Source organism: Barbus barbus (genome assembly GCF_936440315.1).
Source record: "Barbus barbus genome assembly, chromosome: 40".
Lineage (NCBI taxonomy): Eukaryota > Metazoa > Chordata > Actinopteri > Cypriniformes > Cyprinidae > Barbus > Barbus barbus.
In genome coordinates this window covers 23114199-23140406 of record NC_136718.1, presented here as the reverse complement: position 1 = coordinate 23140406, position 26208 = coordinate 23114199, and positions in this window count along the sequence as shown.

Below are 26208 nucleotides of genomic sequence, written 5' to 3'. Positions count from 1 at the left end.
CATTCTTGGTTCTTATCCAAACCAATGTACTAAGCGGCGGTGTTGTAATATTTTTATTCCCATTTGGGTAAAGAACCAGCTAAATTTCTCATTGGGAAAGAAATACAGTTTATTTGTAGTACATTGGTTTTAAAGTTCAGTTGTTTTAAAGCAAATTCTTTTCTTGCCTGTAGATGGCAGTGCAAACTTCAAGATGCCAGACAACCTATTTATTTCATCTCCGAAAGGCATCAGTCATCTCTTATTTTGTGTTTTCAGTGTAATTTAGGAAACCAAGCAGATATTACAGACGTATGCGCTTTCATTTCGCTCCAGTCGCAGTTAACCAATGCCTACATAGGCCTATGCATGAGAACTATCGCGTTTCCTGCACTGACAGTTACGAGATAAGATCTTTTAGGCAGTTGTTGAGATGCAGATGGAGACACATGAAATATGAGATGCTGCATTTTGCCTGTGCGTGCATATGTCTGACCACCAGTCTCATATCAGGCCATTTCCCCACCACAAACCATCAGCGCGATCTCAACTAATCCAACTAGATAAAGCCTGCATGTGGCCTCTTCCTCTCAGAGAGGATAGGTGAGCTGGAGAGCACCTGTTTGTGCCGCTTTTCTACCAGCAACATGCATTTCATATTTTACTTATGCTTGATATCTAATCACAATTCCAGGACCGCTTGAATGTAACGAAAAATGCTGAAATCATGGAGAACATTTTCGGTGGCTGGTTGTGCGGCGATAGATCTGATTCAGTACATCTGAATTTGTTATTTGATTCTTTTTTATATATGTATAGGCTACAGTTAATGTATAGAAATGTGTACAACAGTACAGTGGTTTCTTGACCATGAAATTCACTAAAAGCTACCAGCCATCAATAGATAAAGATTCGAATCATTGGATCGATTTTTGACTTTTGCAGTTAATAAAAACATTAAATTCAGTTATAATCAAAGACTATAGATATTAGATATATATTGGAAAGGGACTTAAAAGGCGCCAAAAGAACCAGCCGCCTTTGTGCATCTAGATACAAAAAGATTTGATTCTTTCTTTTATATTCGACCCTTAAGACTCAGTTACAGTAAATAAGTACAGCTTTATAACCGTATATTGATTTCATCACAGCTAGACTTTAGACTTTGACCATTTCCACCAGCTGATTTTTCAGAATTTAATTTTTGATTCAATTTTTACAGTAAATAAATGAATATTAAGTGTATGTTTTTGTTCTTTAAAACGAGCATGAAAGGCACCAAAATGACCATCCATCTTTGTGTGTCTAGATGCAAAAACATTTGATTCTTTGTTCTTGATTTGAATCTTTGAGATGATTCGTGATTCATTTTTTTAATCAGTGCTTGATTTTTTTCTAACATTAATTTTATTATTAACTATGATTATTTACTTGTGGTTTTATCACATATTCCATGAAATTTGTTAGATGTGTGTCTAAGGATTTTTTTTATTCAATTCTTTTTCAATTTTTCTAATTACTATCAATAAGTAACTAACTTTGATCATTGGTTATTTGTCAGTGGTGATCTCTGTCTCAGTAATTGATGTTCCAGATGCTCTCCAAGCAGCCCCTCTGATCTGACGTCATTTTCCTCATATTTCTAAAAGCATGAGCTCTCCACTGGACAGAAGTCAATATTTGGCGACCTCATTGTCACTGTCCCCCGCTGCATTCTTCAGACAGCCGTGTGTTTGCTTGGAAGTGAAGGCTACATCTGAGTGGGAGTCTCACAGGGACAAGAGCGCATTGATTTTTCCGTCAGTGCTAATAGATTTAGCAGCTCAGTACTGACCGCTCTCTCTCTGCTCAGACGAAAACACTCTGTGACTCGGTATGAATGATGTTCAAACAGAAGCCAAGGCAAGTGCTGTCAGACATGCCGTGTTGTGATTATCCAGCGCTGCGTGAAGCTGTGTGTACAGTTTGAACAGATATTTTGGAGAAACACATCAGGACACTGTGTTTCTGAGGCCTTACAGTCCATGAAATGCATGAGAGAACACCTCAAGGAGCTTTGCTGTAGGGGTTTATGTGGTTAACTACCACTAATGCATGTTTTTTTAGGAATATCACATTATGAAGTCGACATGCAATCAGAATTGACCATTTTACTTACTTTTAATATACATTTCTGGTCTTATTGGGCACAATTAATTAGTTTATGCAATATTTGTGTTCATAATCTTTCTTAATGTAGTTTTATAAATTTGACTCTCTCTGAAATTACTTTCAGTTGATGTCACTATGTCCATATTTTTTTTAACCCCTCGTCTCCTACTACCTGACTGCATTCTGGTATGAATAAATTCCTTGTGTATAATCTAATCTGACCTTACATCTTTTCTTATTGAATATCTTTTCTTCTTATGAACCATTTTTTGCAGTATAGGGTTCTTTCTACGTGTGTGTGTGTGTGTGTGTGTGTGTGTGTGTGTGTGTGTGTGTGTGTGTGTGTGTGTGTGTGTGTGTGTGTGTGTGTGTGTGTGTGTGTGTGTGTGTGTGTGTGTGTGTGTGTGTGTGTGTGTGTGTGTGTGTGTGTGTGTGTGTGTGTGTTTAGATGAGAACAATTTAGATGAATCTGGGGAACGTTTGTTTGTTTAAAAAAAGTCTATTTGGGGAGCATTTATTAATTTACTTATGTTTCTTTTATTTATTTTATTTTGCATTTGTATCACTGTAAAAAAGTGATAAGTTGAGTTAACCCCGTTGCCTTAATTTTTTAACCAAATAATAATAAAAAAAAATAAGTGAACTTGACAATTCACTTAACATATATTTTTTTTTATTATTATTTACTTGATAATTTTAAGGCAAGGGATTTCCTCAATTTTTTTAAGTTAAGTCAACATCACTTTTTACAGTGTACTAAATTCATATATTTTCATGACAATTTACCATTCTCATTATCACAATGCATATGTTTGATTTTACTTTTTTCTTTTTTTGATTTATTACATTTCTATATTTTTCAATGGTAATTCTCATTATGCATAAATACATTAGTATTTTGTACATTAGTACATTTTTTTGTTCATATATATTTTTAATAATATATTTCATATTCTTTTCATCATATTATATATATATATTTTTTTTAATTATTATTATTTTTTTATTATGGTAAAGACAACTGAGAGGGGAAATTTGCTTGAGTGTCATGAATATGGTGTCAAAACTGTTAACGTAGTTAAGTAAAATTTAATTTCCTATTTCTTTTTTGAAAATATGACCTGGATATTTTTGTGACAGGTTTTGTGTAATTCACCTACATATCATCCTTTAAACAAATAAAACTCCTTGTTTTGTTTTTAGTTTTTTAGTTTTTTTTTTTCATAGGATAAACTTATGAAGGCTCTCCTATGGCATATAAAACCCCTTTTGCTTGTAAATTTAATCTTCATTTCCATGATTTTATTGCAATTCCCTCATCTGTCTATGTGAGTCACTACTATCCATGAAAACAACCTCTCTTTAAATACTGATAGCCCTGAGTGAGAACAACTAAGATGGTACTCCTAAAAAAAAAATAATAATAATTTTTGTTTTTGAACTTTCATTTATTTGTTTGTTTGTTTTTTTCCCTCCTAATTTCTGTCATCACAATTTTCCTTCATCCTTTGCATAAATGTAATCTTTGGCTCTAAGTCTGGAGAACAAGTAAGCATAAAACTCAGCATCTGACGTGTCAAATGCATGCATTTCATATTCGAAAGCATGATTTGTAGGCTTTTATAATGCACATGAGGACTATTTCAATGCTTATTAAACTTTTGGCACAGCCTGTGTTTTATTACACAAGGGAAGTGGCCCAGCCCCCTCTTTTTTTTTTTTTTTTTTTTGTGAGACCCTTAATGCAGGGCCCTTGTAAAATGCCATTATGCGTAAAGATGATTTCTATGTGGGAACTTCATGGCTCTCTCCTGCTTCTCTTTGATGTATTATCTTGCAGACTTCCAGGATCTAATCGCAGACACCCCTCCTTCTCCAGCTTTCCTTCTCTTTCCACCCTAGGTCTTTTCTGGTCACCAAAACAACTGGAACTATTTATTTAGAGAGGTTCTTTTATCTCATATAAGTTCATTTCAGTTCATTGTTTTGCAGTGAACGAGGGCGTATTAATACGAATTAAACTTAAAGAACAAATCCCCCAGGATGCAATATTAGCAACACTGAAGCTGTGCGAAGTTTTGGGTGTTCTGGCTGATTTAAAAAAGAGAAAGGAAGCTCAAACGGACCTCTTGATACTGTAAAGCCCTTCTGGGCTCCTTCCTTCCTGTGTTTGAGATGTCAGCCTTTGAATGGGGTTGTAAAGCGCCCCCAATGCAGAAGTACATGCAGAATTCACAGCTGCTTAAAGAAAGCGTATATTGCGATGCATACCATCCTGACGTAAACGCGGCTAGAAAGGGTGTCCTTGAATCAGGAAACACTGCAGGCTCTTTCTGTGAGTGAGGTAGGAAATCAGACAACTCTCGTGCAACAATTGGACAGTTAAAAAAAGGGGTTTATGCTTCAGAAAAAGGCTGAACGTTGACCACAAAAGATCAAAAATACATATCATTTCTCTATTTTCTGAGTTTTGTTTCTAAAATATTTCTAAAATTTATATTTCTAAAACTTTAAAAATGGAAAGTGCCTGCAACACTCACTTTAGAGAGATATCGCAGAAAGAAAGACAATACTTCAGGGTTGTTTAGTGTGATCTTATAGCCCAACTGGGGGCATTTTCTGTGTTCTTTTTCTTCTTCTCAGCAGTTCTTTTTATCAGACGTTGACGCAACAGCTGTCCTGCTCTTTCACAGTTTGATAACAATATGCTTTTGACCTTTTTTTGTTTTGTTTGCATGCGATTTGATGGCCCATCACCAACAGGCTCAAGATGGCCTCTAATGTAATTAAGCGGTCTAGTCAATGTTGATATGGATTTCTCCCCCCATATGAGCATCTTTCAGCCTTGAAGAAAAATCAAAGTATTGATATGTTCCAAGAGGTTGGAGTGTTCAGCAAAGTGGCTTCTTTTATGTGTTCCCTTGTTCGTTTTCCTCAGGTAAACACATTTAAGAAGAAGGACAGAGTGCCGAGGGCAAAAATGCTTCACGTAATCAGCAGACCGCGTGTGTTTATGCCTCTTCAAACACTGCCTTTCATTAAAAAAGGATTATGAAATTCCATATAAATGAATATGGTTTATTTGCAAAGAGTTTGATCATTGAGAGGCCAGTGTCTTGCGCTTATAACAAAAGACAGGCTATGTCTGGAATATTTGGTAGTTTGATATGAAGCTGTGACTACGCTCTTGTATGTCTTATGAGGCAGGGAATTATTGTTTTAATATGCAAATGAGAACTTGTGTCATGATGAGGCTCGTTTGAGCTCTGGATCTTTTGAAATTAATTCACTTATGTTATAGTATAAGACCGGATTTTATAAAAGAATATACAAAAGTTTTAGATCTATGAAGCTTAGGCACTTATATTGTTATAGTTATATATTATAGTTAATTATATAATTATAGTTTGATATAAATGTGAAAAAAAATATATATTTTTTTTTAATATCCAAAATAAAAAATAAGTAGTAAAATAAGTAATTCTGATTACACGTATATATTATTTTTCTTGATTTACAAAATGCAAGACCGTATTTTAATAAACGATGTATAAAACTGTCTTTTAAAGTCATTTTAATAGACATTTCTCATACTGTTGAATAAAATACAAGTAAAATATTAATTTCTAGTAAAATAAGTCATTTTAATTGTGCATGAAGGTTATTTTTCTTTAAAAAAAAAAAAAAAAAAAAAAAAAAAAACCGTAAGACCACATTTATTAAATGATAAAACTTTCAGGTTTTTTTTTTTCACCCAAATTTTAAATAATTTTTATTGGAATTATTTATTCTACTGAAACTCTTGAACTTCTCAGCATTGCTAAAAGTAAATAATTAGGCACATGTTTTTTTTATTATTATTATTATTTTATAAAATATTTTTTTTTTAAATTATTTGTCATTTTTTTATATCAAATTAATAATTGTTATGCATTTGTCTATGTATTTTATTTATTTATTTATTAACTCATTGCCTTTTTTGTTGCAATGTGATCTTATCTTTTATCACAAGATATCTATGCACTTTTTTTGTAATAGTATTCATGCGATGCTGTTGTTTGCATATGCAATGCAAAAGTCTCTATTTCTAGAACAGAATTGTCATTTTTACATTTAGTAGGAGGCCATTCACAGGTCTTGATTTGTCAGATCTCTTTTGTGGCTGAGCTGTATTCACAGTTGTGTTGTTTTTGTCTCTTATGCTTCTATCCTGGGCTGTCAGGAAGCATTACAATGTGACAGCTCTTTTGTTGTTCTTCTGAGATGGAGGGCAGTGTTTTAAAACAGTTCAGCAGGGGGTAGAAAAATAAGTATAAATTTTTAGCCAATGGAGAGCATCTGAATGTGCTTGCTAAACCCCCATAAAAGTCTTTTAATGGACAAAGGAATTAATTCCCACTCCTCTGGCCAGAAATGTCATTTAATGACCTGGGTGCTCCACTTTTTGTTTGGAAATGGCCATTCAGAGAGATACAGTGCTACCTAAGAGCACAAACCTCCCATTGTTATGCAATGACTTTATGTAAAACATCACAGCCATTGTTCCCCAGCTTTTTTTTTTTTTACTTTCCTTGAAAGTGTGATGCAAATAATTGCATGGAGAGGGAACATGGGAATTGTTAGTTTCATTTGTTTACTGGCTTATACTCTTTAGGGTTTATTGTTTTTCTGTGATCATTTTAGTCAGTCAGTCCAAACGTTGCATACATTAAAATTATTTGCTTTGCTTTGCATATCTATCAGAGTTTAAAATTTGAATTGCATATGAACACGTATGTTTGGTCGCATATGCATGTGTGTTTGCTTCTGTTGTAAATACAATGTGCTTTGTCATTGAGTTTTAGCCTTAGACGTGACTTATTTTACTCCAGTCAGCAGATTTTGTTGTGTTGGTAAAGTCAAAAGCTCATAGCTCACGCTCCATAAAGAGACAACCTTTGTTTTCACTACCGTTTGGGAAAAATGGTTGATGACTCCTCCCACAGGAAAGAAAAACACACGTGAGATCTCTTTATATCTCGATCGTTTATCCTAGACAGAAATGAGATTAAATGTAGAGCAAAAGGAGATGTGTCTCCAGAGAAAATGACCACAGTAATCTGTAATTTGTAAGTCGCTTTGGATAAAAGCGTCTGCTAAATGAGTACATGTAAATGTTAATCTCACAGGGTTTAAAAGAGCTCTCAACAACATCCCAAACTGAGCTCAGATTTGTTAATATGCTAAAGTCTGCAATCAGTTATCAGGGATTTCAATGTGAACTTAAATATTTCTCAAGAAATATTCGTCGAAATATAGACAAAATATTTGTCTATTTTAATACTGTAATACTGTAAAAAGTAATTATGACTTTATAACCTCACAATATGACTTTCTCACAATTGCTCCTTAATTTCTTGTAATTCTGACTTTATGCCTCACAATTGTAACTTTTATTCTTGTAATTATTTACCCCACAATGCAACTTTCTCACAAATGCAACTTAATTTCTTGTAATTGTGACTTTATACCTCACAGTTGTCTCACCGCCTCACTATTTCTTGTAGTTGTGATTTCATAACTCACAATGTGGCCTTCTCACAAATACAAATTTATTTTTTGTAATTATGACTTTCTCACAATTGCAACTTTGTCTTGGAATTGTGACTTTATACCTCACAATTGCAACTTTATTTCTTGTAATTATGACTTTCTACCGCACAATGCAACTTTCTCACAATTGAAAGTTTATTTCTTGTAATTGGGACGTTATATATCACAACTGCAACTTAATTTCTTGTAATTGTGACTTTATACCTCACAACTGTCTCACTTCCTCACTATTTCTTGTAGTTGTGAATTTATAACTCACAATGTGGCCTTCTCACAAATGCAAATTTATTTCTTGTAATTATGACTTTATACCCCACAATTACAATTTAGTTTTTTGTAATTATGACATTATACATCAATGTGACTTTCTCACAATTGCAACTTTGTCTAGTAATTGTGACTTTATACCTCACAACTGCAACTTTATTTCTTGTAATTGTGATTTTATATCTTGCAATGCAACTTTCTCACAATTGCAAGTTTATTTCTTGTAATTGTGACTTTATACCTCACAACTGCAACTTTCTTACTATTGAAAGCATGTTTCCTATAATTGTGACTTTATACCTCACATTTGCATTGCAATGTTTGGTCACACTTTATATTAGGTGGCCTTAACTACTATGTACTTACGTCAAAAATAAGTACTATGTACTTATTGTGTTCATATTGTATTGCAAAACACTTCTGCTGCTATTGAGGTGGGATATGGGTAAGGTTAGGGACTGGTTTGGTGGTATGGGTAGGTTTAAGGTTGGGTTAAGGTGTAAGGGATGGGTCAACAGTGTAATTATAAATGTAATTACAGAAATTAACTACAGATGTAACTACATATAGGTATTTTTCTAAATATAAGTACAATGTAAAAACATGCATGTACACAATAAGTGTGTTGTATCAAATGATTAATTTAAATGTAAGTACATAGTAGTTAAGGCCACCTAATATAAAGTGGGACCCGATGTTTGTTTTTTTTTCTTCTTCTTGTCATTGTAACTTTATACCTCACAATGCAACTTTACTTTTTACATTTTTGACTTTATGCTGCACAATGAAACTTTATTTCTTGTAATTGTAACTTTTTACCTCACAATTACAACTTTGTCTTGTAATTGTGACTTTATACCTCACAATTGCCACTTTCTCCCAATTGCAACTTCATTTCTTACAATTGTGACATTTTATGATGTTATATTTCACAGTGTGACTATTTCAATACTTTAAATTTTGTCTTGCAATTCCCTGTTATTTTTTGAGGGAAAATGGTCTTCCATACAAATCATTTGATTTATCATTAGTGAAACTGTATCAGATTTTGCTAATTTTTCTTGCATACTGTAAAAAATGTTCAGTGAAACCACTCAGTCAGAGAGGCAATTGAAGTAAACCACCTTGGATGAATGCAAATCAGCGGTTCGCTCAAAAAGCGTGCATATCCAAATTCAGCAACCCCAAACCATGTTTTGAATAGTATGAATATGGTCAGATAGGTCTGATTTGGGGGCAGGGCGGTTTAATGAAACAGTCATGAGGGCATTTGCTCTTTTCAAGCCATGTGCATAATAAAACAAATTAGCATTAGGCTTTTTTTTCGAGATTCCACAACATTCGACAGATGGCCACAGAGAAGGCCAATATTTTCTTTGCTCAGGCATACCTTATCCTAAGAAAACAAACATGAAGGAAATCTGATATCCACGCATCTTATCCCATTGTCCAACTGTGTTGCTGGCTGACTCCTGGCTGTGTGCTTTTCAAAGGCCTCGTTTGCTTTACCTGACCATTCAAGCTTGCATCCTTAGTGGAGCTGACAGCAAATGCCACGGCTGATATTTCAGGATGGAAATGTAGCATTAGCCATTATCTCTGAAAGGAAACAGATAAAATTAACTGTGCCGCCTGAAAAGGCTGAAATGACGCCAAAGTTTATTAATAGATCTTGTTTGATTATCAAAAACAGGCTTTGCAATTAAGTGCTACCATAAGCAAGCAGAAAATTGCTTCGTCCTCTCTCAAATCAGTGTCTTTTCTTTGTAAGCATGTTGGTCAACAGGATTCACAATGGCCTCCCACTGGTTTTTCTCTTTTATTTCTTACATGCGCCACTCAGTCTCTTAACTTTGCTATTCTTGATGTAGGAAATATTTCAGCCAACAAAAACTTTCTTGTATAAATCTAATTATTATTATTTTTTAACTCCCTGCACTCACTGAAATGTATAATATTAGTTGAAATAATTATTAACAATTGTTATTAATTTATGAAGGTATGCATTGGCAAATACACAATGAATCAATTTGTATACCAATTGTTTTTTTCTCATCATAACGTTTTGGTCTACAAGCTTTAGCTTATGCATTAAAAATATTTTTGTAAATATAAATTGTTTGTGTGTGATTGATGTATTTATTTATTATGTACTTATGGTTAGTTAGAACATCACATGGTTGTTTATTATTGTTTTTCTAAGTACTTTTAAGTATTTGTTTTATTTAATTTTTAATTTATTTATTTACTTTATATTATTGTTTTTCTAAGTGTTTTGAAGTAGTTAAGTATTTTATTTTATTTTACTTTATTTTAGCATCACCAAACAATTAAGTGGTACTCTATAATCTATATAATTATGCAATGTTTTATTTTATTTTTATATTTTTATTTAATATTGAATTTTTTGTATTCTTGTTTAATATAAGCAGCATTATACTGTATACCATATATGTGATAATACTGGAATCTCGAACCGGAAGCGAAACTGTTGTCCTGTTTCATCCTTACGATTCACTTTGTTTCACTGGTCAGAATGTGGCTGTGAACCTACTGAACTCATGCTATGAAAACATTAGCGCTCAAACCCCTAATCATTGTGGCACACAGGAAAGAAACCACAAACAGATGAATTCTGAGTGCATGAATGGACTGACAATGGCCATCAGGAGCAGAGACATGGAAACTTCCACTGAGGAGTGAAAACGCCCTGGTCTGAGGATCAGATTACTGTATGGGACACATGGAGGGAAATGACCATGTGATGAATTGGACTATTACTTTTCCAATTGATCAGACTTATAATATTCTCCCAGCAGATAATAAAATGAGTGAAACAGCTCTTTAAATTAAAGAACCTGAGCAAAATCTAAGATAAAACATATGATAGAGGCTTAAAAATGTGTCATTTATGGGCCAAAACACCAGAAACTGCATAGCAATGCACCACTCATGTTTTCTTCAGAAAAATCTAGTTTAATTAGTTTTTTTGTTTTTTTTATTTGTTTTATGTGTGTGTCCTAAGGAATTTTAGGAGAAACATCTGAGATTAAATTGATGCGCCAAGAAAGTATTTATCAAATGAATTTTTCTCTGAACTGGTTTGATATTTGACAGACAGTTCTCCACACATGCACATCTCTTTTCATTGATATTCATGCTGAAGGCGGGCCGGTGCGAGTGGACGCTCGGTGGCTCTTCCAGATGGAAGAATGATGCTGTGTTTTTATATTGGGCCTGGAATGCATCCAGATCTGTGGACATCTGCCAGATTAGCATATGAGATCCCACCCTCCCGCACTATCAATGTGTTGGTGGTCTGATGATCTCTTCATGGGTGAAAGAGTCCGCAAACGTTTTAATGATGTGGCCATTGTGAAGCTGTATCATGGTGCCTTCTGCTTTCGCTCAATTTATTTCAAATGTATGGAGATATGCTTTGGTAAACACACCACGGATCACAAGTTTGGACACACGTTATGTTGCTCATGAGTGTCTGCTATATAAAATAAATATTTATAAATATAAATAAATTGTAACTAAACTTCTTCAATACCGTGTAAATAGCACCTTATGCATTTGTTATTTTGTTATTGTTGTTGTTTCTCTATGTAAACACATTTTTATTATTTTGTTTCATTTTATTTTGACCTGACAGTGTCTAGCTTGCAAACTTCTTCAATATAGTGTAAATACCACCTCATGCTGTTGTTGTTTTCTGTTGTTTCTCTAAATAGCTTTTTTGTGTGTGTTTTGTTTTGTTTTGTGTTGTGTGTTTTTTTGTGTGTGTGTGTGTGTGTGTGTGTCTTGTTTTGTTTTGTTTCATTTTATTTTGACCTGACAGTGTCTAGCATGTAAACTTCTTCAATGTAGTGTAAATAGCACCTCATGCTGTTGTTGTTTTCTGTTTCTTTAAATAGTTTTTTTTTTGTTGTTGTTGTTGGTTGTGTTGTGTTGTGTTGTGTTGGTTTGGGGTTTTTTTTGTGTGTGTTTTGTTTTGTTTTGTTTTGTTTTGACCGTGTCTAGCATGCAAACTTCTTCAATACAGTTTAAATAGCACATCATGCAGTTGTTTTTTTCCTGTTGTTTCTCTATATATGTATACATTTTATTTCAATTTATTATATTTTATTTTGACCTGACAGTGTCTAGCATGTGTACCTCTTCAATATATGTAAATAGCACCTCATGCAGTTTTTTTTTATCTACAACTTTTTTTTTTTTTTTTTTTTTGGCTGACAGTGACTAGCATGCGTGTAAACTTCTTCAATACAGTGTAAATAGCACCTCATGCAGTTGCTGTTGTTTTTTTCTGTTGTTTCTCTGTATAGATTTTAGTTTATTTTGACCTGAAGGTGTCTAGCATGCAAACTTCTTCAATATAGTGTAAATAGCACCTCATGCAGTTTTTTTTTTTTTTATCTATAACTTTCTTTTTTTTTTTTTACTGACAGTGACTAGCATGCATGCAAACTTCTTAAATGCAGTGTTAGTAGCACCTCATGCAGTTGGTTGGGAGAATGGACGTGTTTTGACACCCATTCCTCATCACTCTTTTTTTGGTGTTTGTGAATTATGCAGTTGCTTTGAGAACACACAATCTGACGAAAGTCATTTGAGCTTCTCTTGACCGTTTCCACCTGTCTAAAACATTCATAGGCTTCCTTTTTTCCCCAGTGTGAAAAGAATCCCTCAAATGCTCTTATGTAAATACCACACCAATTCTTAGTAATGGATAAGATGCATATGCAAGACACATAAGCCCTGGGCCAGATATCATCTATTAAAAAGGCCCCGGCGTAACCCAACACCAATGTAGGAATGCATTCAATCACTCCTATTGTGTTTGGTTACATACAGTTCCCTTTTGTGTGATAAGTGCACCCTGGCCGGAGAGATAACAGCGCTGCCCTAAAAAGCTCAAATGAGACACTGGGTGTCAACACCTCACCAACAGGATTCCTGCACAGATTAATCTTCTGGGTTCAGGGTCTATGTAGGTGGCAATCGTCTGAAAGCTGCTGTCTGGGAATATTTTTCTTAGAAGTTTCTCATATTAATGTTTGACCATTTTATTGCTCAGGCATAACGAAACTAGCCTGATACCTAATGAGATATCAGATACTAGTTTAGTGAAAAATATTGGAGGCCAATTGGACAATGATTAGCTGTTGCTTTTTTCTGTGTTTTTTGTTTCGTTACCAAAATAGGCTTCCACCGTCAAGGAAAGCATTTTCAGTTATTTTAAATTCGTAGAAAGTCTTTTTTTTTTTTTTTTTATGTATCCTTCCTTTTGTGTGTGTGTGTGTGTGTGTGTGTGTGTGCAATTATATAGCAATTTTAGTACAGTTTAAAATAACTTTTATATTATAATATATTATAAAATGTAATTTATTTTTGCAAGGCTGAGTTTTCAGCATTATTAATACCATCTTCAGTGTCACATGATCCTTCAAAATCATTCAATTATGCTAAATTTAGTGCGCAAGCAACATGTTTTATTTGTGTGTGTGTATGTATATATGTATATATATACACGTGTGTGTGTGTGTGTGTGTGTGTGTGTGTGTGTGTGTGTTTATATATATATATATATATATATATATATATACAGTGTATTTTTATTTTTATTTCCAAAACAGTTTTTGCTGCTTTATTTTTTGTGGAAACCTTGATACACTACCATTCAAAAGTCTTGGAAAAGTAATAAATAAAAATGATTATTATTATTTTAGCAAGGATGCACTAAATTGATCAAAAATGACAGTAAAGACATTTATAAGGTCACAAAAAAATTATATTTCATATCCAAAATATGAATGTCTCTGGAGCAGCAAATCAGTATATTAGAATGATTCCTGAAGAACCATGCCATACTGAAGACTGGAGGAATAGCACTAAATCCCTAAATTTTCTTTTTAAAAAGTAATTAATGCAAAATTGGCCTTTTTACAGTATTGCATCTTTATTTGTATCAAAAAAGTCAAATCTGTTTTATTGCCATCACAGAATTCGTTAGGTCAACACCAGGAATGTTCTAGTTTCCAGTATCTCCATCTAAAGATAAATCCACTGCAATCCTTGTGTACTTTTATCTGTCTTTCACTCTGTAAATCTCACTCAGGGACTTCAGCTGACACATCCGAACATGCTTCCTCTGTGAGTAAAGCTAATTAGCGAGTCTTGAATCCCACATGGGGAATAAGCGAGTGCAGTTTGTAATCATGGCCTACAGGTTTGTTCTAATGCCACTGTTTAACATTCAGACTTCACAGCTTCTGTTCTTTCCACAGTCCCTCTCATGCCTGGACTGTTACTCAGGATGTAATGACCGCTATAAACCCAGTGAAAGGGTCACCATCTGAATAGGTAACATCAATTGTATGCCTGAGTTGCTGTGAGTCAGGATATGAAACCTCTATGCATTATGAAGCACAGCTTAAGTTAAAAGGGCAAGGCGGAAGTTGACGGAAGATTTGTCATCAGAGTTTATCTTTTCAAAGTGGGCCTCTTTTTAGAGGAGTTTTAAATTACAGATGACCACAGACGACTTCAGTCATCTTAAAGTATTATTCTATATTAACTATATTGTTTTATATATAATGTACTACATGACACTGTCAAGTACAACTACTGGCTTAGCTCGCTAGTTCTATGACAAATTAAACATTAAACATCTTTCATTTTCTCAACATATTCAGGTGAGGTAACCGGGTTACTGCTAACTAGTGAAACACTCCATTAAAACGGCAAGCTGCTAGATGGAAACATTGTGCATTATGATCGAGTTTGTAGCTGAATTCACTATATTCTAAATAATTTGACCACGGCAGTTCAGTTGCTGATAGGTCAATAGGAAATCATTTGAAAGCATCCACTCATCTCATACCAGTGAAGTGAATGTTAAATTTATGAGTTAAATTGGAGAAATTATTGTTGTTTCTGATTGTACTAGTCAATATAGTGCGATAGTCCATGTAAAAAAGAGCAAATGGGAGAAGCAGATGAACACAAATATATATATATATATATATCTCCCCTGGATTAGAAAAGTTACAGATTTTTAGAGAGACTAGCTGAAACTTCAGCCTGTATAATAGTTTCCATATGTAAGGCCTTACGCACCTTTAACAAGGTGTTAATTGCACAGTTTGTGAAGGGAAGCATTAGTTATTTCCATCTCGCTTTCTCTGTGGTGGGACACATTTTGTGCACAAGTTCACACAGGAGCGGGCAGTAATTATACACGGCTCGTATGTGCAGTCAGCTATATCAAGAGAAGCACTGTTTCCCAACGCTTGAATGACAGATGAATTCAAGTGCTGCATTACAGTGTGCTCAGCCATGAAGCTCACCTCCCAGGACACTCCAAAAGAAAAGGTTAACAAGCTCATTTCCTATTTACAGTCCCAATTCATCGGTTTTCATGTATACTAAACTCATTTTGAGAAGTCAGACTTCAGTAACGGAAATCACAACAGTGGTGTGATCTGTTGGTCTTGATCTTTCAGCGGTTTTTGGAGGGGTTTTAATCCAGAACAACTGCTCAGGACGTTAGGTGGTCGGGGGAGGCAGAGCTCATCTATTGTCCTTGAAATTGTTTAATTATCTCCTCAGCGGGGGTGTGAGTTCAGTCATACAGAGGCTTCAGACTCACGCTTGACACATTCACTGCTGAGTCAAAGAGCATTACAATCAGGAAGTTAGGGACGTTTTGCTTTGGGGGCCTAAAAATTAAAATTTCACGCATTATACGTTGGAGGTAAAATATTATAACTTATAATCATTTGCAAAAGTTGCAAATAAGAGCTTTCTGCTTTGCCATGCTGTGATTTTCAAATAAATTATAAAGGATTTCTAGTGGAATTCCTGACATCATTCAAAAATTCTAATTAAATTTGGAATCTTGTATCTGAATGGTTACTATGGTGTTGCTATGTGGTTGCTATGGAGTTCTGAGTGTTTTTAGAACACTGTGGCCCAGTTTCACAAACGGGGCTTATCTTAAACCAGGACTAGGCCTTAGTTAAATTAAGATTTTTAAGCAATTTTTACAAAAATGCCTTAGAAGAAAACATTAAGGTGTGCATCTTGACACAGGACAATGACACTGACATGTTTTAAGATATGTCCGAGCAAGATATTTTCAGTTGAGACAGCTCAAACATGCATTTTAGTCTGGGACTAGATTAAGCCTTGTTTGTGAAACCGGGGGTGTATGTTGGTAGCTAAATAAATAAAATCCCCATTTTATTGTCCACCATGAGAAAATCTTTTAGATAAGAAATATATAAATATATTTGTATCCTTTAAAGAATATGTTATATGCTTAAAGTTATATTTGTAATGCATTTTTGTCATGACCACTGTGAAAATCTTTTCGATAAAATAATGTAATAAATAAATATATTAATAAAATCTATAAATATATTTGTATCACAAAGAATGTTTTATTTGCTTAAAGTCTATATATTTGTTACAATTTAAAATCTTTTCAATAATATTAAATTGCTAAGCTTTGTATCTTTGATCTTTTTAAAAGTGCCTTGTGTAAATATAAATAAATATATTAAATAAATATATCCTTACATTTTTTCTTTGCATCTTTGATCTTTTTACAAGTTTATTGTGTAAATATAAATAAATATATTAAATATACTAAATAAATATGTTTATATCCTTAAAAAAATTATATATATATATATATATATATACTGTATATAAACTTGTATTCTTTTAAGAAGGTTTTTTTTGTTGTTGCTTTTTTCCAAAATAAGTTTGTGTAAAAATGCAGTAAATAAATATATTTATATTTTTAAATATGTCCTTAAAAGTATAAAATATTTTTTTTAAATATGAAATATATTTATACTTAAAAGTATATTGTATCTTTTCAATTATGTTTTTTTTTTTCTTGAAGAAATATTTACAATGACTTTTTTATGTCTACTACCATGCATGATTTAATATAATATGTTTAAAAATATTTAATCACTTACCAAAAATGTGTCTATTTTGCTTTAATTACATTTTTATTAAATTTTTAAATTTTATTTTTTTTATTATTATTATTATTATTATTTATAGGACAGTGAAGGAGAAAGCAGTGGAACAGGAGAGAATGTTGTGCCATTTGTCAGAGTTTCTGCCCACAAGGCCATGGATCCAGAGTAAGACAATTTTGTATAAAGTAACCACTATATATGTGTCACTTCAGTCTTCAAATATCCAGAAAGTGAAGTAACTCACAGCCTGCAGTTACAGCAAGCAACCACTAGTAGTGCTGTGACAAAGCAAGAGAAGTTTGAATCCTCAGCTCCATGCGGCTCTCTATAAAGCACATGCTACACCTCAGGCATATGTGCCACAATCCTAATGAGAAACATTACATATTTAGTTTCATAATACAGCAATGTCAACACAATTTTGCCATTATCGTCATACTAATATGGGGGTGGTGATGGAGCAGTGGATAAGACACATGCCTTTGGTGTGAGAGACCAGGATTCGAATCCGCTGTGAGACACCAATGTGTCCCTGAGCAAGACACTTAACCCCTAGTTGCTCCAGAGGCGTGCGACCTCTGTCATATATAGCAATTGTAAGTCGCTTTGGATAAAAGCGTCAGCTAAATGAATAAATGTAAATGTAATATCTACCAAAACTTTAGTCATTTCAGTAAGAATATCATTCAAAATATTAAAAAGAACTGGAGAAATCAATATTTTATTGCAGGTAATGACAGCATTAGTCCACATTTACTAAAAGCATCATATAAGCATGCAACAATGAGACCCAGCAAACATCATGTTTTGTGTGTTCACAGAAGAGAGCAAGTCATGCAGGTGTGGAGTAATTGATGACAGTGTGAGTTATGCTTGTATGTTCTCTATAGAGTCAGACGCTGGGGGTCTGTCCTCAAAAAGAGTGTCTTTCTCTTCCAGCGTTCACCAGGGCGGGTCGCCAGACCTCCCACCATCCACACCAATCCTGTGTGTGTGTGTGTGTGTGTGTTTGTTTGTGTGTGTGAGGGAGGTGACGAGATCCCAGAAACGCTGCCTTATCAAAGCATCAGGAGGCCAAATATAGAGGCACACAGCTACAAGTGGACACAGTCCAGATATAAACAACTGGTAAACAACTAGACGAACGGCTAAATATCAGCTCTCAAGCCATTATCCTGTACTCACATATCTGAAGATAACTAGATCATTTTTTTAGATCAGAATGGGTAAGGAAACTAGATTAACTTGTTAAAGAAACAGTTCACTCAAAAATTAAAATTCTGTCATTTCTGTCATTCTGTATGTTAATATATTTTCTATCAAAAAAAGGCAAATAGGTTTGGGGTTTTTTTCTATACAATATTTCTGAAAATATATTTTTTGAGTGTTTCTCAGAAGAAAGTAAGTCGTACAGGTTTACAACAACAATGTAAAATAATAACAATAATAATAATTATAGTAATAATAGTAGAAATGATGACAGAATTTTCATTTTTGAGTGAACTATTAATTTAACTTTGGCAGCATTAAAATACTACAGCTAAAATAAAATAATTGAAAAATTGTTACATTTTTATTTTATTTCATTCAATTTTAGAAAATTAGAATAAAATACATTATTGTGTACATTATGTTTTAAAATTTCATAGAAAATGTTACAATAAAAACAATGTGTAGTAAAATTATACAATAAAAATGCATAATTAAGACTTATTATAATTATAATTATTAAATTAATTAATAAACTATAATAATCCGAAAACCGAAATATTTTAAGACATTGTTGAAAAATTGTTAAATTATAACTAAATTTTTCTAAAATAGAAAAAGGACATCATATAAAATATATAATAAATGAATAATCATTTTATTTATTTTTTATAATAATATTTTTCAGAAACTATGATAATTGTCATGTTTAAAATTTCTAAACTATAATATCTTTAGTAAGAAATATCTTTAACACACAATCTCCATGTCATAATAATATTATGAAATTGTTTCATTGCTAAATATAATAATATAAATGTAATAAAAATGTGCATAATGTATAAAATATAACGAATAAATATATAATATACATTTACATTTACAATTATGCATTTAGCAGATATGCATAAATGCATAATATAAAATCTAATAAAAAATCATATTATTTTATTAAAATATTTTAGATAACCAATGATAATTAGAGATGTATTATACACATATCATATTTAAAAATTCTAAACTATAGCAACCCTAGTAAGAAATGTACTGATTGAATAGATTGTACAAATACAATCTATTAAAAGTTATTTTTGATGTTTATTTCTGATTTATTCAGAGCAACAACTGAAATATGTCCAGTTTAGGAGAGGATGGCTGGGTTGAACACTGCACAACTGGACACTAAAATCTTCAAACATCAAATCAAATCAAAAGACGTCATGCTTTACTACTGATATGAGTCTAGACAGTCGGATCGGCCGCAGTAATAACGTCTAATCATGTGATGTGAAAAGTTAGGCCAACCCATGTGACCAGTCTGAAAGATGAGCCACAGCTCTTTCCCATAGTGCTGACCTTTGGGAGCACAAACAGGCCACTTTTGTTTTTGCCATATTTTGATCGACCCATTTGAATTGGATTGAGAAGCAGGAGGTTGTGTAGTTTGTGTGTTTGCGGGGGTGTAGATGACCCACCCTCCACTGACCCGGGCCGCCGGCTCTCCCAAGTCAAACACACCCTGCCCCCTCGCGCTTGCCTTCATAGGAGGAGAGGAGGAGGGGTGGTGAGGAGAGGAGAGATTACAAACCATCTGAATCTCTTTTAACTGAATGCCCACAGAGGGATGAGGGCAATTATTCCTGCATGATGCATTCCTTCCCAAAAGAGCATTCCTGCTTTGTGCAACACGTGGAATGCAGCTCCCAATGCATCTGAAGCTGATCGCATCTTTCCGTGACCTCAGTTTGGGAAATGCAGATATAAACGCTCGTGTAATAGTCAAATGATTTGATTTGTACATTCAAATGAGTTTGAAAGTGTTTGACTTTGTGCTTGAAGGGTTTTGTCTTTGATAGTCATTTACTCATCCTCATAAACCTGTCATTTGTGGAAGATAAAAAGAAAAGAAAAAATAGAAGGGAAAAGTCACTGGGTTCCAATGTTGAATTTTTATGAATTATTTAATTTTATTTGTCACACAGACTTGTTGAATGTCTTCATTACAGGGTTTTTATCATTTACTAAATCCATAAAAAATGTGTTTGTTGAAATAAAATAAAATACAGTAATAAAGTAAATAAAATAAAATTAAATTAAATAAACATTTAGCAAAATATAACATTTTGATTTAGTTGAAGCACTAAAATAACTAAATAAACTAAAACTAATAAAATAATAAACACTAATAAAATAAAAAATGACTAAAACCTAAATTAAAAATAAAATCAAAATATTAACAAAAACTATAAAAGTATATCACTAATACTAAAGTAGCACTAATTCAGAACAAGGTTATTATAGTTAACTTAAAAAATTAAACTAATAATAAAACCATTAAAAAAACATTTTAAAATAAAATAAAATAAAACGTACAAAAAAACTTGTATTTCTGTTATAGTAGCACAATTCTTATTTTATTTTGTGCGATTTGATGTACAACAATTACACGCATATATATATTTTCAGTTATATATTCATTTAAGAACACTGAAGATAATTAAAAATAATAAAACAAATATTCTTGGAGTATGTTTTGCCAGAAAATGCTCTTTCTTCGAGCTTCTTTAAGAGCTGTGATCACTGGCTTACATTGTGTGGGAAGGATCTGTGTGAAGGTCTGGAACAACATGAGGGCGAGTAAATAATGAAATAATTCATTTTTGTAATTTTTTGGGTCATTACTTCACAGTCATGTTATCACTAGAGCTGTAGATGGCCAGCTGGACGCGAAACTCATGACAAATGATAAAAATCCAGCTGCCGCAGTTTGAGAAACACAAACCTGCAATTAGAGAAGATTAATAAGCACATGGTGTAATGAAGACTCCTGTCCCACCGGCCGCCGGCCCCTCAGGCAGAGCTCTGTGAGAAATACTGTTTGTTTGTTCATCCCGCCTATTTTTTAATCAGGCCGCTCATATTGCTTTATTTTAACGAGCCAAACCCTCAGGAATGCTAAATACTCAAGGTGCCCTAATGCGCTGGTTTCATAAGAGTCTGTGTTATTTTTCTCTTCGTAATTTGATCTTTTTTTTTTTTGTTTGTTTGTTTGTTTGTGCATTTATTTTTTATTTGATCTGATTTTGTCTGTGTCATTTTTATCTTGTGTTTTTTTTCTGTTGTCTGTCTTTCTGTCTAAAATGTATTTTAATGCTAATGGTAATTTCTGTTCTCGTCACTTCAGTGAGAAAGTTGGTTTTATAACCGCCTGAGTCTGATTTTTATTTTATTTTATTATGTTAAGTCTGTGTTGTTTTTGTCCTCGTTATTTATTTATTTATTTGTTTGTTTGTTTGTGGTCTGTCTGGGTTATATTATTAATCATTTTTATTTCATTTTATTAATAATTATTTATTATTTAAATGTATTATTTGATTACTTGTTTTATTTTATTGTGTTAAGTCTGGGATTTTTTCTCTTCCAATCTTTTCATTCATTCATTTTTTTGTTTTATTTTATGATTCACTTAATTATTAATTTTATTATTTTATTATTTATTTTATTCATTCATTCATTCATTCAATTTTATTTTATTTTATTAAGTCTGGGCTAATTTTGTCTTCATAATATATTATTATTAGTAGTAGTAGTAGGAGTAGTATTGTTATTATTATTAATTTATTCATTCATTTATTTTGTGTTAAGTTGTGTTGGGTTGTTTTTCATTTTCATAATTATTTATTTTAATTTATATTATTCTATAATTTTGCATTTAGTTCTTAGTCGTTTTTCTCTTCATAATTATTTATTATTATTATTATTAATATTATTATTATATTATTATTTTGTTGATTGTTTTATTTTATTACATTCTATTCAAGTAAAATTGATTTTAACATGTCAGTGTAACAGTACTTAAAGGGTCTATGTACAATCTTCAGGTTTTGTTTAGTTCCCCATAAATCTATGGAACATGTGCCTCCCACAGTGTGTGTTCTCACAGGTAACCCAAGAGCATCATAGTTGACACTTGATGTTGTGCTGTGAGTGCTCTCTTGTATGAATGTGTATAGTTTTGGTCAGTCATGTCTATCCGTGGTGTTAAATGGAGCACATCGTATCCCAGAAGCCTCACTGTTCCCTTAGAAACCGGACACCCCTGCCAGTATCATTTGCTGTTGCCTCTATTGGTTTGAAGTGAGGCGTAGAGTCAATCGCTGCCGTTCTGAATCCAGTATCAATACACCGCAGAGGTAAATATATCTGATGAGCTGAAGAGACTGAGTTGGGCTCACGCTGCAGATCAGGGCTCATCCTAATGGATGCATCTGGTTCATATTTCTCTGTGATGACGAGTAGACCAGTGCTAAACATGTGTTTGTATTTTTGTGACACGAGGAACAGGAACTTGACTGATAGCGGGATCTCAGGAAATGATTATAATCTTCTCATAACGAACTTATTTTTCTTGGTTGTTTGGGGACAGGAATTGTGGGACAGCCAGGAAAATAAGAATAAGAAGGATTCTTATACTGAACACTGAAAAAAATGTACTTTGGCATATTATTGTTTTATACTGTTATATTTGTATTATTCTATTTTATTAAACATGAGCAATACGGAATACTGCACACATAAAAAGCAGTTTTCTTACAAAAAAGGCACTTTGGCATTAGAGAGATATTATGAAAATATCTCTCTAATGAAAATGAATACATTTTTTTAATTTCAGATATTAGGTTTGTATATTTTCATTTTCATTTCATATATAAGGTTTGTATATTTTAATTCTATTTTATTTATTTATTTTTATAAAAAGTGGTCAATACAGAATACTCATTATACTTAACACTTTTGTGTGTGTGTGTGTGTGTATATATATATATATATATATATATATATATAAATTACTCTTATTTTACTGTTATTGTTTCATAACAATATTACTTTGGAAAAATTATTGTTATCCTTAGAAACTTGGATTTTACAATTGTATTAGAAATTATATTTATTATATTTTAAACTAATGATTTAGTTAATTAATACATTTTATGATATGTGAAATAAATGTGATGTTTCCTTTTGTATTAGTAGTATATTTTCCTCTTACAAAAAAGGTATTACTCTGATTTTATATTAGATATGTGATGGACATACAGTGGTACTTTTGATGGTAGCATGTTATTTACAGTGCATACTGTACCTTGTGTTTTTTTGGTTTTCTCAAGAGGGTTTCTTAAGAGAAATAAGATCCAAAGCGTCCTGAATCCCATGTCAAAAGATTAAAAAGTGCCGTTTTCCATTAACTCCTAAATGCTGTGGTAGCTTAAATAAAGTCTTAACAGATTGTTTCCAGTGTCTGCCTTTCATCTGCAGTCATTTTGTAATAACAAGCCCTGGATAGGTCAGGGTTAACCACAGGCTTGTCGTTGCACCATTATGTGTTCTGTAGATGATAAGAACGCAACCCTACGTTTACGAGTTTCTAAACTGGCCCATATTTTTGAAGCTGTTCAGATTTAACTGCTAGAAGCCAAAAAAACCAAAAACTAATCGTATAGATGGCACCAAACATGAAATCGTTTAGACCTTCACAGGAATGTTAATACAAGACAGCTTTTGTGGCACAACGTTCATTAGCTCAGAAATTAATTGTGCCTCATCTAGGCACTTGCAATGGAATTATGTGGAGAATGTGGCTTTACAAGCAGAAATGTGAAGCTTGTGAATCATAGTTTTTTGTCCTGAGATTATCGTTGTAAATGAATGAACCTTCTCGTCACCAGTGGAATTTTATCATGCTAGTCTCATCTTAACAAGAATTTATTACATATTTATTACATTATTTACCATTTATAGCTGTAAGTGCCTTACTGTAAAAGACAAAATGTATTATTTAATTTTTTTATAAGTACAAATAAAAAGTTAAAATGCATTATTTATTTCCATGTTTATTTATTTTTATATACATATATATATATTATAGTTTTGGTGACCTTTGACATCTATTGTATGGATGGGGGGAGGGGAACATCACCCTTTATGTTGTACATAAGAATGAAAGTCAAACAGGTTTTGAATGGCACAATGGTGAGTAAATAATGACAGTTTTTTCATTTGGGGGTGAACTGTCCCTTTAAATATGCATATTTCACCTAAGAATGAATCTATTACTCCAGGTAGAGTCTGGTTATCTGAGGATACTATATTTGCTGATCCATGTCTCTTACCAGATCTCCCAGATTAACCAGTCTTTAACTGCAGCTATGCCTGGAATGTGTAGAGTCATTGCACTGGTTGATAAATGACAGCGTATGCCTAAACAAATACGTCAAATCATGATCTATCACCCCAAATGTGCATTCTGTTGCAAGAGAATATATAATCAACATTCAGTCTAATGTCTTATTCTTAAGAAGCACAAGCTTCTGGACACATCAAATCAATGTTTTCCCTGATTACATGTGATATATTTGTCCTAATCTCATTTTCCCCACAGCCACAGATCAATTTTGTGGCCGATCTGCTGTTTCAGACCAGAGAACTCGAGCCGTGGCTTTTGTTAACTGTAATGAAATACATGTTTAAAAAGGAGGACGCACATTAATTTTTCATGTGGATTGTGGTTGACAACTTCAGCAAAGTCCACTATAACAACCTTCAAGGGCCTCCTGACCCTGGGAGGGGGTGACCTCTGACCTTATTTGGGCCTCTTTTATGAGGATTTTTTCAAGGCTCTGATCAGATGGCTAAACTATCAAAGGCTTTTTTTATGAGAAAAATCTGCAGGCCGAAGTGGAGTAGTATATTTCTCTCATTGTGCAGCGCTGCCTTTCAGTTCAGATGCCCACTGGAAATTTCAGCGGAAATTGAAACATTGGTTGAACATTTGTGCAACATATTAACAAGTTAAACCTCTTTACACCTTGTTCGGGAAATTATCGGTTGATTATAGAAAGAGGTATATAAAGGTAATATATTCCTTATATAGTAATATATATATACATATATATATATATATATATATATATATATATATATATATATATAAAGAACATTTTATTTTACATTTTATAATTGATAGATAGATATATTTCTATTATTTGTATTATTTACAAATTTATATTTTTCAATATATGAAATGTGATACGTATAAAAAAAATAATTTTACAGTAGATAGGTCGTTAATATCTCTCTCATTGTGTAAAAATTTATACTATCTTCAGAAAAGTAAATTTCACAAAAAATAATTATATCATTTATATGAATTATAATTTATACACATGTAATTATATCATAATTATACATTTTATTTAACTTTTAAATTAATCGGAATATTAATATTATTTACAATTATTTATAATAAATTATATATACGTCTGTGTTTGTGTGTATGTATGTATATATATATATATATAAATTATTTATTTATTTATTTATATTATTTATCTTTAGATTATAATTCAATATTTTTTAAATATTTTATCATTCGTGATATATAAAAAACATTTTATTTTATTGAATTAGTTGTATATTTCTCTTGGAATATTTAAAATTAAAACTTGAACGTTTGTGCAAAATATTATCTAGATATGCTTCTTTACACCTTGTTCGGGTGTAAAGAACTATCAGTTGATTAAAAAAAGAAACATTAATGACGATATATAAATAAATATATTCTGCACATTTAAAATTGTATGTATTTGTTTGCGTGTGTGATATATAAAAACATTGTATTTTATAAAATATTGTAGTTTATGATATTAGTAGTCAATTTATCTCATTGCGTAACAGGTTACCTTTAGAAACTTGTGTTTTTTAATAAAAAATTACAAATATTTTGATATGTGATACATAAAATATATTTAATTGTTTAAGTATTAATAGTAATATATTTCTCTCATTGTGTTTATAATTTTATCTTTATTTTTTTAAAGATTCTTTAACTAAATGTTATACTTGCAAGTAATATATATGAGAAAGTATCCGCAAATTATTTCTCATATTTCAATCTCAAACTAATACAGGTGCAGAGTTAGTTTTGCTGCAGCATTTTAAAAACCAT